An 8,242-nucleotide genomic window follows, 5' to 3' on the forward strand; every position below is an offset into this window, starting at 1 on the left:
TAGATCTACAGAATAACAGAAGTTTATGGATGAAATTCTTGACATTCTGTGGCTGTTATATAGTAAGAGAAATCTCAAGAATTATAATTTTATAAAATGTGGCTTTTAATGTAGCAGTTAACCATTTCTGTAGTATTATTTATAACAAAATGTACTTTTGAGTAAAATATACTAGACTAAATCTGCTTTAAAATATTCTTTCTTTAAAGATACACTTAAATGACTATATTTAATATAACAAACATATACTTATGTGCATTTATATCTATAAAATTTTTGAGTAAGGAGCCCAATGGTGCATGGTTTTTAACCGAAAAGTCAATGGTTCAAATTCACGAGCAACTGCATAGGGGAAAGATGTACCCCTTTCTGAAAAGATTTACAGCCTTATAAAATGTATGGAGTCAGCTCTACTTTGCCTTGTACAGTCACTCTAAGTCAGAATTGATTTGACAGCACTAGACTTGGGCAATTATTGGCACTAAACAACCAAAAGTCTCAAATGACCTCCAAACTGTGGACTCACTTGCCAGAGAATCTGAAAAATGTTTTCAACCTTATGTTGTTAATCTCTATTTTCTCCCAATTGCATGAGTGACTTCAGAGAAGTGCAGTGGTTGGACAAAAGATACCAAAAGCCGACCACAACTAGACTTTGCTTGGGGATGCAGATGCTCAAAGTTGCCAAGTTAAACAGAAGATTCTTCGGCAAAAGGGCCAGGCTTGTTCCCTCAGAGCACTGATTTGATAGGGATGAGGAAATCAGAAATGGGCTGTTTAAGAGGGGGCTAATGGAACATGAGGCTTGCATACTTTCATAAAGGTTATGAGTAAGATGATTGAGAAGAGGGAAATGGGAAATATCCAGTGTAAAACACCAATGTATTTGAACTTTGTAAATAAATCAGTATAAAATAAAAAAAAGAAAAAATGGGTAAATAACCCACAATGTACATGAATAAAATATAATGTAAATGAAACAAATTATATAAATAAATAATAAAAGCCTCATAGGGCAGCTCCGTCTGACATGCTCTGGATATGTTGCAAGGCAGGACTAGTCCTTGGAGAGGGACGTCGTGCTTGGGAGGGTGAAGGGACAGTGCAGGAGAGGAAGACCCTTGATGATATGGATTGATTCAGTCAGTACAGTAATTGGGGGTAGGTGTGTCTGAGACAATAAGATTGGCAAGGAATAGAGCAGAGTTTAGGGCTGTTGTACATAGGGTCGCTATGAGTCACAGGTGACTCAATGGCACAAACAACAACAGCAACTTATATGGCAGCAGGGGGATAAAAGCTAACCACACTGTGATATCATTCAAAGTGGACTTCTACAGTGTGGGAAGGTAGAATTGTGTTGGATTAAATTAGTTCCCTTTAGCTATTATCTGAATTATATTTTCTCATTGTGGAGCTATTGAGACTGAATCAGGTCAACTTTTAATACTAGTCTCTACCAAATTCTCATCCCCTCAGATCAATTATATGCTTAGATGCTACTCACACATGAATTATAGCTCACTTCTTTATTAAGTCACCTATTTTAAGAAAAAAATCTTTTGTAGGATCTGATGTCTTTTACCCAGAAATATATAATAAAATTTGACAAATTAAAATTTTTGTTTCTTCATCCTGCTAGAAGATACCAAAGAGGTACTATTGGCATGCAGGCAGGTTTGGGTTTTTTTCTGGAAGGTATAGATAAGGTCACTGACTGAAGAGTATCAGGCTGAGTGTAGACAGACTTGATGAATTGGCATGATGAGAGCTAGATTTACTTTCTTACAGATTTGATGATTGTAATGTAAAAAGGGAGGCAAGAGAGTGTGTTAAGGGATTTAAATGAAGAGGCATAATTACTCAGAGAATGCTTTTGGCCCATCTTCAATAAAACACAGCACAGCCTTCCTGAGACTCTAGTTTTGGTTTAGGCCTGGCTAGGAAGTGGTTTATACTGGACTTCTGCCCCTTGCACTTTTGTATCCGACTTTATTTTCTTTTCTAGCCTCTTCTTCTGGGTTCCCTGTCACCTTAGCGTTTCCTTGTATTGTACAGTGTCTCCTATTAAGGTACTCGAGTCCAGTCTGCTCTCTCTTTCTGGACTCATAGGATCGGCCTTTTCTCTTCTGATGCATTTATTTGCACACAACTTACACACTGCTTCTCAATCTGTTTGATAAGCAGATTTGTTTTATATACATTGTTGTTATGAGGCAGTAAATTGCATAGGAGTTGATTGCCCATTTTTTACCCATGGAACAGCTGGTGGCTATCTTGACAGAGTGATTTCTTACCACTAAGCCACCAGAGCTTATATATATTTATACATACATACATGCATACATATATACACACACAGAGAGATATATATACATACATACACACATGTATATGCATATGTGTATACACACACACACACACACACACACACACACACACGCATATGTTGTTTTGTACTCTAGAGTAAGAACTGACCCTACAGCAGGTTTTCAGAGGCAATTAATCTCACGGGAGATTCCCCAACCTTCTCCTATGTAACAGTTGGTGAATTGAAACTGTGTGCCTTAGGGATTGAAGCACAGCTTCTTGCCACTAGGCCACCAGAGCTCCCTATAAACACGTGTGAATGTACATACACACACAGAGTGTATGTATTATATGTGTGTGTTATGTGTATGTATGTGTATATATAACAGTAGGGATTTTTTTTTAGTTTCTAAAATTTTTTACTTAATATCTGAATCTGAATTAACATCAGCCCTCTATCAACATGATCTCCCTAAATTGATAAAATGAAAATCATCCATCAAGTGGAAAAACATTGAAAGGTTTTGGGAAGAATAACAGGCATTTAAATGTCTCCATGGTTGGCTAGAGTACTGGATGATGGGGAACATGCTTACATATTATTTAGATTCTGTCTTTAAGAGCATCTGGGTCTGCTACAATTGATTCCCAGTTTTCACACACAGCTAGGTCCTCAAATCTGTTTTTAAGTAATCATCCTTGAAACTTTCAGTTACATGTTTGCATGCCAGGTCTGTAAGGCAAGGAAGGAAGGCAAAGTTTAATTGTGTTTTGTTTTAATAGTCTCAGTAGCAGATTGTATTATGAACTTCAGGCCCATTATAATAGCACTTAGAGACCAATGTTCTGCATTCGTATTTGAGCACATACAAATGGTGTATAGACCATTGCATTATTCTACCTGCTGACACTTGCATATTAGACCTGTGCAGAGTTTTATCATTTTCAAAGCAACACTATCACAAAATGTTTATTGATATTTTTGCAATCAAGAAGAAGAAATAAAACTGCATCAATCCTTAAAACTTAGAGAATAAATCATTTTATTTCTGAGAATTTCTATCTACAAACTCTTTGAAGCCTTTGAAAACATTGATTTCCTTTCACCAGAGAATCTTATATCTGGATAAAAAGAATTTCTTTCTTTATATATATGGGTTTATCAGTTTATGTTTTAACACTGTTTGGATTTCTCTCAAGATTACATAATATGTTCAAATGAATTGCTTTAATATAACTTCCATAAAATGAAGTTATATAAATAAATAAAGGTAGTTTTGTCTTCCTACCAACTTATATTACTTGTTGTTGATTCCCATCAAGTCCAGTGCAACTCATAATGACCCTACGAACAAAAGGCCTGAAGCCTTTCTATAACTATCGTCACTTATCAAAGTTCATAGAGTTTCCAGAGGTATGTTGTTTAGGAAGTGGATGCTACTCCTGCTTTTTTCCCATAAGATTATCAGCCTTGGACTTGAATAAAAAGGAAAAAATTGTTTCTCTTAACAAAAGTGCATCAAGAACATAATTTTTCATGAATTTCATTCTCTTCAATGGGTTTAAGTACTTTTTGGACCTTTACTTAGTTTGATGTTTGGTTATAGAAAATGTTATTTTATTATATCTTTTCCTGTTGCTTTAACTTCTTTTTAGAACCTGATAGAAAAGGAAATGAATAGAAAGAAAATGAAAATTACTGTCACATGTTAAACCATATTTAACATTCTTTGGAGCTGGCAACTATTTGAACCTTTTTTAAAGTTTAGAAGTGACTAAGAGAATTGATGCTTTTGAGCTTTGGTGTTGGAGAAGAGTGCTGAGGGTACCATGGACTGCTAAGAAAACAAACAGATTCATCCTGGAGAGGGTTAAACCGGGCTGTTCCTGGGAGGCAAGGATTCTGAAACTTCGTCTGACATACTCTGGTCATGTTGTAAGGAGGGACTGGTTCTTGGAGAAGGACATCATGCTTGGGAGGGTGGAGGGCAGGCACAGGAGGGGAAGGCCCTCTGGGGAATGGATTGATTCGGTGACTCGGGTAATCGGGATGAGTGTGTCGGAGACAATGAGATTGGCACAGGACAGAGCAGAGTTTAGAGCTGTTGTACATTGGGTCACTATGAGTTGCAAGCAACTTGATGGCACATAACAACTATGTGTGTGTGTGGTGATTTTCCATTAGAAAGCATGGAAAAGCCTTAAACAAAGCCATTAACATAGTTACTCATCAGTCACAGACCTGAATGCTAGTTTATGCAGCCAGGATCTGAGGGAAAGTGCAAGTCAAATTGTTGCCAGGGCCCAAAGCAAGGAAATCACGTTTGGAGCCTCAGAGCATTTGGAAAACAGGGTTTCTTCACTTTATGCCTTTTTCAAAGTCGTATTATTTTCACAGGTAGCTGTTAGTAGGGGGTATTTCACAGCATGTTTTTGGCAGATGTATCCTATTCCCATAGAGAATATGTGGATACAGAAAGGATGGAATTTTTTTAAAAAGCACACTAACAACAAGCAGTTGGAATAGAAAGGCAAATTTTGATTTTGTTTGTGAACTCAATAGAGACCAATAGTTGGTAATCTATTACTGAGGTTGAATTCTAACGTCAAAGTTTATGGTTTAAGCATTATCAAATAATATCAGAAGATATATATTAAATATTTTAAACATAAATCTGCTGAAGTTTAATAGATTGTACTTATTCCCACACTTAAGCTCAGTATATTAATATCCATGTTGTAGCTAAACCAGAAGTTGCTAATATGCAGGGGTCATAAAGCAGTTTAGAGTTTTATGCATGAGTGAAATAGAGTAATGTGTAGATTTTGCCAATTTATGGAAGTTTCCTGGACAATATTCCTAAGCAGAATAGATACTATGATGTTTTAAGTTCATTTTCCCACAGTACTTTGAGGACAATACAACACCTGAGAAAAACAATACAAATCATAAAGTCCCTTAAAAATTTAAACAAATTGTAATACCTCACTGGAGGTGGACATTCTGGTTTCATAAGCACTTCATACCATATTTTAAAATTTAATCCTTTTTCAACACCTTTTTAACAGAAATAAATACTTTTGACAGAAATAAAATTTAGTGTAAACTCATGAGGATGAAAAGAAATTAAAAAGAAAAAAATCTACAAATTGATGAAGCTGTATAATAGACTGAATATCCTTTCCTTTTTAGGTAATTCATTTCATCCTAGAAAAAACTCAAAGAAACTAAACTACTGTGAATATTAGTATAACTTTGTAGTTACAGTTATGAAAAGATTTTATTAGTTTCTGGCTCTGAGTTAAAAGTAATTATGAATTGATTAAAAAGGAATAGCAAGAGAATGATTAAAAGAGAGAATTCAAGATTGGTATAGATCCAAGCTATTATTAAATCTAAATGAGAAGTTATAATAAATTGCTAGAACAAGGAAATTATGCTCAATTACATTTAGGTCACACTGCTTTTCTATTAAAGGGACAATACTTCTGGAACATAGAAAAAATTAATTTGAGGTTTATGGTATCATAGAATAGTCTGTCTGTTAAATGAGCTATAGTGGCCTAATGGAAGGAAGGAATTGTGTAGTAAACCCAAAGGCATGCAGTTTGAATCAGCCAACAGCTCTGTAGGAGAAAGGCAATCAACTCTCTGAAAATGTACTGCCTCTGAAAATGCTCAGGATGGTCAGCTATGAGTTGGTCCCAAGTAGACCCAACAGCAACAATAGATCCTATTTTAAGCAAGCATTGATTGAGATTGTTCACAGCTTTAGTTTGCTTGGTTCCACAATCAACACTCTTGGTACCAGTAGCCAGGAAATCAAGAGATGAATTGCATTGGGAAAGTCAGCTGTCAAGAACCTTTCCAGAGTACTGAAGAGCAAATGATGTCAGTCTGGAGACTAAGGTGTGCCTGATACAGGCCATAGTCTTCACAATTTCTTGCTATGCATCAGAGGGGGGGATAGCGACTAGGGAAGAGAGAAAGAGAATTGATGCCTTTGAGCTGTGGTGCTGGAGAAGAGTGTTGAATATACCATGGACTGCTAGAAGAACAAATAGGTTTGTCCTGGAGAGGGTGAAACCAGGTTGCTCCTTGGAGGCAAGGATTCTGAAGCTTTGTATGACATACTTTGGACCTATTACAAGGATGGATCGGTCCTTGGAGAGGGATATCATGCTTGGGAGGGTGAAGGAAGACCCTTGATGAGATGGATTGATTCAGTCACTGGGACAATGGGGTAGGTGTGTCAGAGACAATAAGGTTGGTACAGGCTAAAGCCCGGTTTAGGACTCTTGTACCTAGTGTTGCTATGAGTCACAAGCAACTTGACGGCATATAACAACAAGAAGAAGATAAATTAGAAAATCCAAAGAAAAACATTGACTCCCATTGAGTAAAAGATAAGTCATATTTATCATGAGAAAATGATCTCATATCATTCAGTTGTGATACAAGTATAATTTGTAAGTGGTCAGCAGAAGCAGATCATCTCTAATTTGTTGTACTGTCAAGTAGTGAGTTATTTATTGCCTTTGGAATTATTTCACTTGCAGTCAACAAAAGTTTAAATTGCCTTCAATAAATGAATCATCACCATTATTATCATTATTAGCTCTAGCTATTGGTATTATAAGCAACCGCATATTGAAACCTTACTGTATATTAAGGCAAGAAAGATTTTAATGTAATCTTCACAACAACTATATCTGACATGGTTGTTGTTATGTACCGTAGAGTCAGAACTGACTCATAGCTGACCCTTCAGTGTGTTTTCAGAGCCAGTAATCACACAGGATAATTTTAAGTATGAAGCTAGTAACAAGAGGCAGGTTAAAGTATGTGAAAGAGACTATGAAATTTTTGTGTTTTCTTAACTCGCTTGGTGATACTTATGTTCTTTTTGGTAATACACTTTTCAAACAATAGGAGTGTTTGAAGTGAACATATCTATGATATCATATGGTATAACATATGATCATAATATCATACAAGGGAGCTCTGGTGAGTGTGGTAAGGAGCTGTGCTGCTGAACCAAAGGCTGAACCAAAGGCACGTGGTTCAAATCCACCAGCTGCTCCTTTCCTGAGATTTATGCCTCTGAAACCTCCCTCCATGCTTAGTTATGAGTGGTTCATACTTGGCAGAATATAACATAACAAGATCATGCAGGTAAAATGTTGTACTGAGAAAAATGTAAATGGCTAGATACCATCTGGAAAAAGAGATTTTGTGTAATCAACTTGTTATACATCATATTTGGTTTAAATGCTTGAAAAAATGGACATGCTGGTGGATGCTTGTTTAAAAAATGAGCAGTAGGCTTGTAGACAAGGAATAAGGTTAAAGAATTCTGCAGTATTTATAAACCCAGCCTCTTGAGTTCTGTGACTGGATGGAGCATAATTTTGACAGTTAGTTCTCATGGGAAAGCTTCAGTTTATTTATGTATTTGATTACAGCCACTTGGACATGAGCTCTAATTGAGGAAAATCCAACATTTCCTGAAATGGAGCTGCTGGAAGCATATGAGACAAGGCAGAGTGCATTTGAAGAAACAGATGGTGATGTTTCCAGAGTTGTTATCTAAGTCCGCTTCATAAGGCAATGCTTTTGGAATGGAGAAAGAAACATTAACTTTGAGTTAAGTAGTATCAATCCAGATAAATTTGATGATATTAACCTTCAGTATCTCAGAAGGCTATTATCAGACCTTTTTAAAACCTAAATCAAGACAGGTATTTAAATATTACTATTTCTTAGCTAATTGTTTATGACAATTCTATGGTGAAAAAACTATCAGAAGAACAATTAACTGAGCTTTAAAAATGATTATGTTTACGGCATTGAAATCTATGGGGGAGAGAATAGTCTAAAAGTATTATATTTTAGGGCATTATTTTTATCGTAGGAGTATGCAATGAGGGT

General features: G+C 36.0%; 1 protein-coding gene across 1 annotated transcript in view; it reads left to right on the forward strand.

The window, feature by feature from the left end:
- The window catches only part of PDE1A (phosphodiesterase 1A, calmodulin-dependent), a 479,366-nt gene that overhangs the window by 126,281 nt on the left and 344,843 nt on the right, over window positions 1-8,242 (forward strand). The gene's annotated exons all lie outside the window — the stretch shown is intronic.

The sequence above is a fragment of the Elephantulus edwardii genome, unplaced genomic scaffold, assembly GCF_000299155.1.
Source record: "Elephantulus edwardii isolate Elephantulus edwardi_28Jun2011 unplaced genomic scaffold, EleEdw1.0 scaffold00001, whole genome shotgun sequence".
Lineage (NCBI taxonomy): Eukaryota > Metazoa > Chordata > Mammalia > Macroscelidea > Macroscelididae > Elephantulus > Elephantulus edwardii.